Here is a 12,436-nt window from a genome sequence, read left to right as displayed (position 1 = left end):
CGAGTTTATTCAACCGCTCCTCATAGCTAATGCCCTCCACAACCAGGCAACATCCTGGTAAATCTCTTCTGCATCCTCTCTAAAGCCTCCACGTCCTCCTGGTAGTGTGGCAACCAGAATTGAACACTATACTCCAAGTGTGGCCTAACTAAGGTTCTATACAGCTGCAACATGACTTGCCAATTCTTATACTCAATGCCCCGGCCAATGAAGGCAGGCATGCCGTATGCCTTCCTGACTACCTTCTCCACCTCTGTTGCTCCTTTCAGTGACCTGTGGACCTGTACACCTAGATGTCTCTGACTTTCAATACTCTTCGAGGGTTCTACCATTCACTGTATACTCCCTACCTGCATTAGACCTTCCAAAATGCATTACCTTACATTTGTCCGGATTAAACTCCATCTGCCATCTCACCGCCAAGTCTCCAAATGATCTAACTCCTGCTGTATCCTCTGACAGTCCTCATCGCTATCCGCAATTCCATTCTTCGAGACAGGATCTACTCCCATTTGGAAGCAAACAAGCAATGTGTCGTCCGCAAACTTACTAATCAGACCAGTTACATTTTCCTCCAAATCATTTATATATACTACGAACAGCAAAGGTCCAGCACTGATCCCTGTGGAACACCACTAGTCACAGCCCTCCAATCAGAAAAGCACCCTTCCATTGCTACTCTCTGCCTTCTATGAATAAGCCAGTTCTGTATCCACCTTGCCAGCTCACCTCTGATCCCTTGTGACTTCACCTTCTGTACCAGTCTGCCCATGAGGGACCTTGTCAAAGGCCTTGCTGAAGTCCATATAGACAACATCCACTGCCATACCTGCATCAATCATCATTGTGACCTCCTTCTAAATCTCTATCAAGTTAGTGAGACACGACCTCCCCTTCACAAAACCATGCTGCCTCTCGCTAATACGACCCCTTGCTTCCAAATGGGAGTAGATCCTGTCTCGAAGAATTCTCTCCAGTAATTTCCCTACCACTGACGTAAGGCTTACCGGCCTGTAGTTCCCTGGATTAGCCTTTCTACCCTTCTTAAACAAAGGAAAAAGATTGGCTATTCTCCAGTCCTCCAGGACATCACCTGAAGACAGTGAGGATCCAAAGATTTCTGTTGAGGCATCAACAATTTCCTCTCTCGCCTCCTTCAGTATTCTGGGGGAGATCCCATCAGGCCCTGGGAACTTATCCACCTTAATATTTTTCAAGACGCCCAACAACTCGTCCATTTGGATCTCAATGTGACCAGGCTATCCACACACCCTTCTCCAGACTCAACATCCACCAATTCCTTCTCTTTGGTGAATGCTTTTGCAAAGTATTCATTTAGTACCTCGCCCATTTCCTCTGGCTCCACACATTGATTCCCTCCCCTGTCCTTCAGTGGGCCAACCCTTTCCCTGGCTACCCTCTTGCTTTTTATGTACGTGTAAAAAGCCTTGGGATTTTCCTTAACCCTATATGCCAATGACTTTTCGCGACCCCTTTTAGCCCTCCTGACTCTTTGCTTAAGTTCCTTCCTACTTTTCTGATATTCCACACAGGCTTTGACTGTTCCCAGCGTTCTAGCCCTGACAAATGCCTCCTTTTTGGTTTTGACGAGGTCTATAATATCCCTCGTTATCCAAGGATCGCGAAATTTGCCATATTTATCCTTCTTCCTCACAGGAACATACCAGTCCTGAATTCCTTTCAACTGACATTTGAAAGCCTCCCACATGTCAGATGTTGATTTACCCTCAAACATCCACCCCCAATCTAGGTTCTTCATTTCCCGGCTAATATTGTTATAATTAGCCTTCTCCCAATTTAGCACATTCACCTTGGGACCACTTTTATCCTTGTCCACCAGCACTTTCAAACTTAATGAATTGTGGTCACTGTTCCCGAAATGCTCCCCGACTGAAACGTCTACCACCTGGCCGGGCTCATTCCCCAATACCAGGTTCAAAGAACAAAGAAAATTACAGCACAGGAACAGGCCCTACGGCCCTCCCAGCCTGCGCCGATCCAGATCTTTTATCTAAACCTGTCTCCTATTTTCCAAGGTCTACTTCCCTCTGTTCCCGCCTGTTCATATACATGTCTAGATGCATCTTAAATTATGCTATCGTGCCCGCCTCTACGACCTCTCCTGGTAAAGCGTTCCAGGCACCCACCAACCCTCTGCGGAAAAAGCTTTCCACGCACATCTCCCTTAAACTTTCCCCCTCTCACCTTGAAATCGTGACCCCTTGTAACTGACACCCCCACTCTTGGAAAAAGCTTGTTGCTATCCACCCTGTCTATACCTCTCATAATTTTGTAGACCTCAATCAGGCCCCCCTTCAACCTCCGTCTTTCCAACGAAAACAATCCTAATCTACTCAACCTTTCTTCATAGCTAGCACCCTCCATACCAGGCAACATCCTGGTGAACCTCCTCTGCACCCTCTCCAAAGCATCCACATCCTTCTGGTAATGTGGCGACCAGAACTGCACGCAGTATTCCAAATGTGGCCTAACCAAAGTCCTATACAACTGTAACATGACCTGCCAACTCTTGTACTCAATACCCCGTCCGATAAAGGCAAGCATGCTGTATGCCTTCTTGACTACTCTATCAACCTGCGTTGCCACCTTCAGGGTACAATGGACCTGAACTCCCAGATCTCTCTGCAGATCAATTTTCCCCAGGACTCTTCCATTGACCATATAGTCCGCTCTTGAACTTGATCTTCCAAAATGCATCACCTCACATTTGCCTGGATTGAACTCCATCTGCCATTTCTCTGCCCAACTCTCCAATCTATCTATATTTTGTTGTATTCTCTGACAGTCCTCCTCGCTATCTGCAACTCCACCAATCTTAGGATCATCTGCAAACTTGCTAATCAGACCACCTATACCTTCCTCCAGGTCATTTATGTAGATCACAAACAACAGTGGTCCGAGGACAGATCCCTGTGGAACACATTCTCCATTTTGAGACACTCCCTTCCACCACTACTCTCTGTCTCCTGTTACCCAGCCAATTCTTTATCCATCTAGCTAGTACACCCTGAACCCCATACGACTTCACTTTTTCCATCAACCTGCCATGGGAAACCTTATCAAACGCCTTACTAAAATCCATGTATATGACATCTACAGCCCTTCCCTCATCAATTAACTTTGTCACTTCCTCAAAGAATTCTATTAGGTTTGTAAGACATGACCTTCCCTACACAAAACCATGCTGCCTATCACTGATAAGTCTATTTTCTTCCAGATGTGAATAGATCCTATCCCTCAGTATCTTCTCCAACAGTTTGCCTACCACTGACATCAAGCTCACAGGTCTACAATTCCCTGGATTATCCCTGCTACCCTTCTTAAACAAAGGGACAACATTAGCAATTCTCCAGTCCTCCGGGACCTCACCCGTGCTCAAGGATGCCGCAAAGATGTCTGTTAAGGCCCCAGCTACTTCAACCCTCGCTTCCCTCAGTAACCTGGGATAGATCCCATCCGGTCCTGGGGTCTTGTCCACCTTAATGTCTTTTAGAATACCCAAAACTTCCCCCTTCTGTATGACAACTTGACCTAGAGTATTTAAACATCCATCCCTAGCCTCAACATCCATCTTGTCCCTCTCCTTTGTGAATACCGATGCAAAGTACTCATTAAGAATCTCACCCATTTCCTCGGAGTCCATGCATAAATTCCCTCTTTTGTCTTTGAGTGGGCCAATCCTTTCTTTAGTTACCCTCTTGCTCCTTACATACAAATAAAAGGCTTTGGGATGTTCCTTAACCCTGTTAGCTAAAGATATTTCATGACCCCGTTTAGCCCTTTTTATTGCGCGTTTGAGATTCGTCCTACTTTCCCGATATTCCTCCAAAGCTTCATCTGTTTTGAGTTGCCGCGATCTTACATATGCTTCCTTTTTCATCTTAGCTAGTCTCACAATTTCACCCGTCATCCATGGTTCCCTAATCTTGCCATTTCTACCTCTCATTTTCACAGGAACATGTCTGTCCTGCACTCTAACCAACCTTTCCTTAAAAGACTCCCACATTTCAAATGGGATTTACCCTTAAACAGCTGCTCCCAATCCACATTCCCTAGCTCAGTACAGTACAGCCCCTTCAGTACAGCCCCTTCCCCAGTTGGACCATCTACATATTGTTTTAAGAAGCCCTCCTGGATGATCCTTACAAACTCTGCCCCGTCCAAGCTCCTAGCACTAAGTGAACCCCAGTCAATATTGGGGAAGTTAAAGTCTCCCATCAAAAAAACCCTGTTGCGTTTACTCTTTTCCAAAATCTGTCTACCTATCTGCTCCTCTATCTCCCGCTGGCTATTGGGAGGCCTGTAGTAAACCCCCAACATTGTGACTGCACTCTTCTTATTCCTGATCTCTACCCATATAGCCTCGCTGCCCTCTGAGGTGTTCTCCCGCAGTACAGCTGTGATATTCTCCCTAACCAGTAGCGCAACTCCTCCATCCCTTTTACCTCCCCCTCTATCCCGCCTGAAACATCTAAATTCTGGAACGTTTAGCTGCCAATCCTGTCCTTCCCCCAACCAGATCTCTGTAATGGCAACAACATAATAGTTCCAAGTACTAATCCAAGCTCCACATTCATCTGCCTCACCTGTGATACTTCTTGCATTAATCAAATACACTTCACTGCACCTGTCCCGCTGTTTTCAGCAACATCTCGCTGTCTGCTCTTCCTCAGAGCCGTAGTGGCCCTATTTCCCCCTTCTCCCTCAATGTTTTCACCTTCTGATCTATTGCTCCAGTACCCATCCCCCTGCCATACTAGTTTAAACCCTCCCGTGTGACACTAGCAAACCTTGCGGCCAGGCTATTTATGCCTCTCTGGTTTTGATGCAACCCATCCTGCTTACTGTGGCTTCACAGCTCCAGGGTCCCAGGTTCAAATCCCCGTTGGGTCACTATCTGTGCCGAGTCTGCATGTTCTCTCCATGTCTGCGTGGGTTTCCTCCAGGTGCTCCGGTTTCCTCCCACAGTCGAAAGACATGCAGGTTAGGTGGATTGGCCATGATAAATTGTCCTTAGTAACAAAAAAGGTTAGGAGGGGTTATTGGCTTCCAGGGATAGGGTGGAAGTGAGGGCTTAAGTGGGTCGGTGCAGACTTGATCGGCTGAATGGTCTCCTTCTGCACTGTATGTTCTATGTTCTAAAGGGAACTATAAAGTTATGAGGTGTGTGAGTTAACCTTGATGGTTTGGGGCGAGTTACTTAAAGGGATGACAGTGGATAGGCAATGGCAAACATTCAAGGAACGCTTGGAGGAACTGCAGCATTTGTTCATTCTTGTCTGGCACAAAAGCAAAGGGGGTAAGAGGGCTAATCCATGGATTACAAAGGAAATTAGAAATAGTATCTGATCAAAGGAAGAAACATACAAATTGAGCAAGAAAAATAATAGGTCTGAGGATTGGGAGCAGTTTAGATTTTAGCAAAGAAGGATAAAGGGACTGATTAAGAAGGGGAAAGTACAGTACGAAAGGAAGCTAGCAGGGGACATAAGACTGCCACTAAGAGTTTCGATAGATATGTGATATAGGCCCCCTACAGACAGAAACAGGGGAATGCATAATAAGGGACAAAGAAATGGCTGAGCAATTGAATACACACTTTGGTTCTGTCTTCACAAGAGGACACAAATCAGATACCAGAAATGTTGGAGAATAAAAGGTTTAGTGAGCGGGAAGAACTGAGGGAGATCAACATTAGTAGAGAAATGGTGCTGGGAAAATTGATGGGATTGAAGGTGGATAAATCCCCAGGACCTGAGAATCTGCATCCCAGAGTGCTTCAGGAGGTGGCTCTGGAATGCATAGTGGATGCATTGGTGACCATCTTCTGGGACTCTATAGACTCTGATACTGTCCCTGCAGATTGGAGGGTAGCTCACATCACTCCAATATTCACAAAGGGAGGTAGAGAGAAAGCAGAGTAATATAGACCAGTAAGCCTAACATCGGTAGTGGGGAAAATGCTTGAATCCACTATCAAGGACTTTATAGCGGAACATTTAGAAAGCAGTAGCAGGATCAGTCAGAGTCAGCATTGATTTATGAAGGGAAATCATGCTTGACAAATCTGTTAGAATTCGTTGAAGATGTAACCAGTACAGTTGACAAGGGGGAGCCAGTCGATGTGGTATATTTGAACTTTCAGAAGGCATTTGACAAAGTCCCGCATGAGAGATTATTGTGCAAATTAATGCGCATGGGATTGGGGAAAATGTATTGAGGTGGATAGAAAACTGGTTGGCAGAGAGGAAACAAAGAGTAAGGATTAATGGGTCCTTTTGAAATTGGCAGGCAGCAACTAGTGCGGTATCACAGGGTTCGGTGCTGGGACCCCAGCTATTCACAATATATATCAATGATTTGGATGAGGGAACAAAATGTAACATCTCAAAGTTTGCAGATGATACCAAGTTAGGTGGGAGGGTGAACTGTGACGAGGATGCAGAGATCCTACAGCATGATCTAGACAGGTTGGGCGAGTGGGCAAACGAATGGCCGATGCAGTATATTTGGATAATTGTGAGGTTATTCACTTTGGAAGCAAAAACAGGAAGGCAGATTACTACCTGAACGGTTATAAATTGGGAGAGGGGAGTGTGCAGCGGGACATGGGTGTCCTTGTGCACCAGTCGCTGAAAGTAAGCGTGCAGGTGCAGCAGACGGTAAAGAAAGCTAATGGTATGTTGGCCTTAATTGCGAGAGGTTGAGTATAGAAGCAAGGGTGTGTTGCTGCAATTATACAGGGCCTTGGTGAGGCCACACCTAGAGTATTGTGTGCAATTTTGGTCTCATTCTCTGAGGAAGGATGTTCTTGCTCTCGACGGAGTGCAGCGAAGGTTTACCAGACTGATTACATTGATGGCGGGACTGTCATATGAGGAGAGATTGACTAGGTTGGGATTGTTCTCGCTGGAGTTCAGAGGAATGAGGGGGGATCTCATTCTAAAATTCTAAAATTTTAACAGGACTGGACAGGGTAGATGCAGGGAAAATGTTGCCAATGATGGGCTTGTCCAGAGCCAGGGGTCACAGCTGAGGATTCAGGGTAAATCATTTCGGACAGATATAAGGAGACATTTCTTCACCCAAAGAGTGTTGAACCTGTGGAATTCATTACCACAGGAAGTAGTTGATGCTAAAACATTGAATATATTCAAGGGGTGGCCAGATATAGCCCTTTTTCTTTTTCCATAAACAATTTTATTGAGGTATTTTTGGCATATAAAACGATGACATTGTATAGTACTGTACAAAAGGAAAAGCAAATAACACATAGTGCAAACCATGACTCCATTCGCGCAAGGACCTGCCTAAACCACCCCCTACTCTACACTACCCTAGCCGCCCCACCCTGCTGACGATTAATTCTCCACGAAGAAGTCAATGAATGGCTGCCACCTCCGGGCGAACCCCGATAGTGAACATCTCAAGGCGAACTTAACCTTTTCCAGACCGAGAAAGCTCGCCATGTCCGATAGCCATGCTTCGGTCTTCGGGGGCTTTGAGTCCCTCCATGTCAACAGCATTCGTTGCCGGGTTACAAGGGAAGCAAAGGCCAAGACGTCAGCCTCGTTCTCCTCCTGGACTCCCGGGTCCTCCAACACCTCAGGACTCATTACCACCCCAGTTTTCAAAACCCGGGACATGATGTCTGCGAATCCCTGCCAGTACCCGCTGACGACTCATGTGCACGTGATTAGCCGGCCCACCTGGCACACTTGTCTTCCAGCTCAAAAAATTTACTCATCCGGGTCACCATCATGTGGGCCCGGTGCACGACCTTAAACTGGATCAGACTGAGCCTGGCACACGTTGCGATTGTGTTTACTCTGCCCAGAGCTTCTGCCCAAATACCGTCCTCCATCTCTCCCTCCCCCCCGCCCCTCTTCCCACTTAAGCTTCAGGTCATCAGTCTGTATATCCTCTGCTCCCATTAGTTCTTTGTAAATATCTGAGACTCTACCCTCACCTACCTCTCCCCTAGAAACTACCCTGTCCGGCCTCCCCTTTGGCGGGAGGCGTGGGAAGGACGGCACCAGTCTGCGCACGAAATCCCACACCAGTAAGTATCTAAAGTCATTCCCTCCCGCCAGCCGAAAATTCTCCTCCAACGCCCTCATGCTCGGAAAGCTCCCTTCCAGGAACAGATCACCCACCCTCACAATCCCCAGCCTCCGCCACAGTCGATACACACCGTCCATGTTCCCCGGGGCAAATCAGTGAGTGCCGCAAATTGGGGTCCACACCGATGCTCTCACTTCCCCTATATGCCTCCTCCACTGGCCCCAGATCCACAAAGCCGCCACCACTGTAGGACTGGTGGAGTACCCCGCAGGCAGGAGTGGCAGAGGCACCGTAACCAGGGCCGTCAAACTGGTGCCCCTGCACGATGCAGCCTCCATCCGCTCCCAGACCGACCCCGTGCCCACCATCCATTCCCTTATCATCGCTATGATGGCCGCGCAGTAGTAGTTGCTAAAGTTCAGCCCCCCTTCTCCTCTGCTCCTTTCGAGCATCACCTTCCTCACCCGCTGGGATTTTCCCGCCCAGACAAATCCCAGGATAATTTTATTCAGCCTCTTAAAGGAGGACCTCGGGATGAAAATGGGGAGACACTGAAATATGAACAAGAATCTCAGGAGAATTGTCATCTTGACAGTCTGCACCGTCCCCGCTAGTGACAGTGGGAGCGCATTCCAACTCTGAACCTCCTCCCTCACTCGTTCCACCAATCGGGACAGGTTGAGCTTATGCAACCTGCCCCAGTTCCGTGCCACCTGTATCCTCCAAGTATCTAAAACTTTCTCCCACCAGCCTGAACTGCAACCCCTTCAGCCTACTCTCCTGTCCCCTCGCCTGAATTCCGAACAACTCGTTCTTAGCCATGTTCAATTTATATCCTGAAAACCTGCCAAATTCCCTCAGGATTTCCATGACACCGTCCATCCCCGTCATTGGGTCCGCTACGTATAACAACAGGTCATCTGCGTATATTGAGATTTTCTGTTCCACACACACACACACACACACACACACAACCCTCCCCCCCCCCCCCCCCTGCAAGACCAGCTGTTTCCAGTCCTTTGAAGCTCTTGGAGCAATTGCCAGCGGCTCTATGGCCAGCGCGAACAGCAGTGGGGAGAGAGGGCAGCTCTGTCTTGTCCCGCAGTGTAGGGCTAGATGTACCTCTTGGGGAGAATGGGATCAAAGGCAATGGGGAGAAAGCAGCATTCAGCAATTGAGTTGGATGATCAGCCATGACCGTGATGAATGGCGGAGCAGGCTCAAAGGGCCAAAAGGCCACCTCCTGCTGCTATTTTCTATGTATCTATGTATATGTATTTATTCCCAGTGGAGGGAGTAGACTTACCTTACAATTTGGCAGGAGGGAAGGTGGTAACCTCATTCATGATTTCAGGGTATCAGAAGGAAGTACTGCAGATGGTACATGAGATGCCAATGGTTTTTGATCAATAAGGGGATCAGAGGTTATTGGGAGAAGACAGGAGACTGGGGATGAGAAACATGTCAGCCATGATTGAATGGCAGAGCCGACTTGATGGGCCAAATGGCGTAATTAGACCAGAAGACTATAGACATAGGAGCAGAATTAGGCCACTCGGCCCATTGAGCCTGCTCTGCCATTCAATCATGGCTGATATTTTTCTTATCCCCATTCTCCTGCCTTCTCCCCATAACCCCGATCCCCTTATTGATCAAAAATCTATCTATCTCCGTCTTAAAGACACTCCGTGATTTGGCCTCCACAACCTTCTGTGGCAAAGAGTTCCACAGACTCACCACCCTCTGTCTGAAGAAATTTTAAAGGATCGTCCCTTTAGTCTGAGATGTGTCCTCTGGTTCTAGTTTTCCTACAAGTGGAAACATCCTATCCATGTCCACTCTATCCAGGCCATGCAAAATCCTGTAAGTTTCAATAAGATCTCCCCTCATCCTTCTAAACTCCAATGAGTACAGAACCAGAGTCCTCAACCATTCCTCATACAACAAGCTCTTCATTCCAGGGATCATTCTTGTGAACCTCCTCTGGACCATTTCCAAGGCTAACACATCCTTCCTTAGATATGGGACGCAACTAGATAAAGGATCTGGATCGGCGCAGGCTGGGAGGGCCAAAGGGCCTGTTCCTGTGCTGCAATTTTCTTTGTTCTTAAAATTGCTCACTATACTTCAAATGGGGTCTGACCAGAGCCCTATATAGCCTCAGAAGTACATCTGTGATCTTGCCCTCTCGACATGAATGCTAACATTGCATTTGCCTTCTTAACTGCCGACTGAACCTGCACGTTAAACTTACAGAATCGTGAACAAGGACTCGCAAGTCCCTTTCTGCTTCTGATATCCTAAGCATCTTCCCATTTAGAAAATAGTCTATGCCTCCATTCCTCCTTCCAAAGCATAACTTCTCACTTTTCCACATTGTATTCCATCTGCCACTTCATTGCCCACTCTCCGAGCCTGACCAAATCCTTCTGAAGCCCTCCTGCTTCCTGAATACTACCTGCCCCTCCACAGATCTTTGTATCATCTGCAAACTTAGCAACAGTGCCTTCAGTTCCTTCTTCCAGATCATTAATGTATATTGTGAAAAGTTGTGGTCCCAGCACACACCCCTGAGGTACACCACTAGTCACCCGGCTGCCATCCTGAAAAAAAACCCTTTCTCCCCACTCTGTCTTCTTCCAGTCAGCCAATCCTCTATCCGTGCCAGGATCTTACCCTGAACACCATGGGCTCTTAACTTATTTAACAGTCTCCTATACAGGAAAAAGACTGGCAGGGCTATAGTCATAGGGGATTCAATCATAAGTGGAGTAGACAGGCGTTTCTGTGGTCGAAAACAAGACTCCTGAATGGTATGTTGCCTCCCGGGTGCACGGGTCAGGGATGTCTCAGATCGGCTGCAGGACATACTGAAGGGGGAGGGTGAACAGCCAGTTGTCGTGGTGCATATAGGCACCAACGATATAGGTAAAAAATGGGATGAGGTCCTACAATCAGAATTTAGGGAGTTAGGAGATAAGTTAAAAAGTAGGACCTCAAAGGTATCTCAGGATTGCTACCAGTGCCACGAAACAGTGGGAGTAGAAATTTAAGAATAGTCAGAATTAATACGTGGCTTGAGAGATGGTGCAGGAGGGAGGGGTTCAGATTTTTGGGACATTGGAACCGGTTCTGGGGGCGGTGGGACCATTACAAATCGGATGGTCTTCACCTGGGCAGGACTGGAACCAATGTCCTAGGGGGTGCCTTTGCTAACACTGTTGGGGAGGTTTCAAACTAATGTGGCAGGGGGATGGGAACCAGATTAGGAAGTTAGAGGTCAGTAAAGAGGCAGCAACTGAAGCCAGTAAGGTACTGGATAATAAACTCAATGTGACTAAGGGGAAGAGTAGACAAGGATGAGATGATGATCGCAAAGGGACAGGTGGTCGGAGGTGCATTTGTTTTAGTGCGAGAAGTGTAGCAGGTAAGGCAGATGAACTTAGGGCTTGGATTAGTACCTGGGAATATGATGTTATTCGTATTACTGAGATTTGGTTGAGGGATGGGCAAGACTGGCAACTAAATATCCCAGGGTATAGATGCTTCAGGAGGGATAGAGGGGGAGGTAAAAGGGGTGGAGGAGTTGCATTACTGGTCAGAGATGATATCACAGCTGTGATTAAGGAGGGCACGTGGATAGAGCTAAGAAATAGGAAGGGTGCAGTAACATTGTTGGGACTTTAGTATAGGCCTCCCAAAAGTGAGCGTGAAGCAGAGGTACAAATATGTAGACAGATTATAGAACAATGTAGGAGCAAGAGGGTGGTTGTGATGGGAGATTTTAACTTCCCCAACATTGACTGGGTCTCATGTCGTGTTGGAGGTGTAGATCGTGCAGAATTTGTAAGGAGCATCCAGGAGAGTTTTTTTTTTTTAACAGCAGTATGTAAATAGTCCAACTCGGGAAGGGGCCATACTGGACCTGGTATTGGGGAATGATCCCGGCCAGGTGGTTGACGTTTCAGTCGGCGATTACTTTGGGAATAGCGATCACAATTCCATAAGTTTTAGAAAACTCATGGACAAAGACGAGAGTGGTCCTAAAGGAAGAGTGCTAAATTGGGGAAAGGCCAACTATAACAAAATTCGAAAGGAGCTTGGGAATGTGGATTGGGAGCAGCTGTTTAAGGGTAAATCCACATTTGAAATGTGGGAATCTTTTAAGGAAAGGTTGATTAGAGTGCAGGACAGAAATGTTCAAGTGAAAATGAGAGATAGAAAGGACAAGATTACGGAACCATGGATGACGGGTGGAATTGTGAGACTGGCTAAAATGAAAAAGGAAGCATACATAAGATCGAGGTGACTCAAAACTGATGAAGCTTTG

The 12,436-nt window shown here is 47.0% G+C and overlaps 1 protein-coding gene across 1 annotated transcript in view; it reads right to left on the bottom strand.

Annotated features, from left to right (window-relative positions):
• Positions 1–12,436, bottom strand: part of LOC119954010 — a 188,258-nt gene that overhangs the window by 95,441 nt on the left and 80,381 nt on the right. The gene's annotated exons all lie outside the window — the stretch shown is intronic.

This window comes from Scyliorhinus canicula, chromosome 19 (genome assembly GCF_902713615.1).
Source record: "Scyliorhinus canicula chromosome 19, sScyCan1.1, whole genome shotgun sequence".
In the NCBI taxonomy this organism is placed as follows: domain Eukaryota; kingdom Metazoa; phylum Chordata; class Chondrichthyes; order Carcharhiniformes; family Scyliorhinidae; genus Scyliorhinus; species Scyliorhinus canicula.
This window is presented reverse-complemented; position numbering and strand designations above follow the sequence as displayed.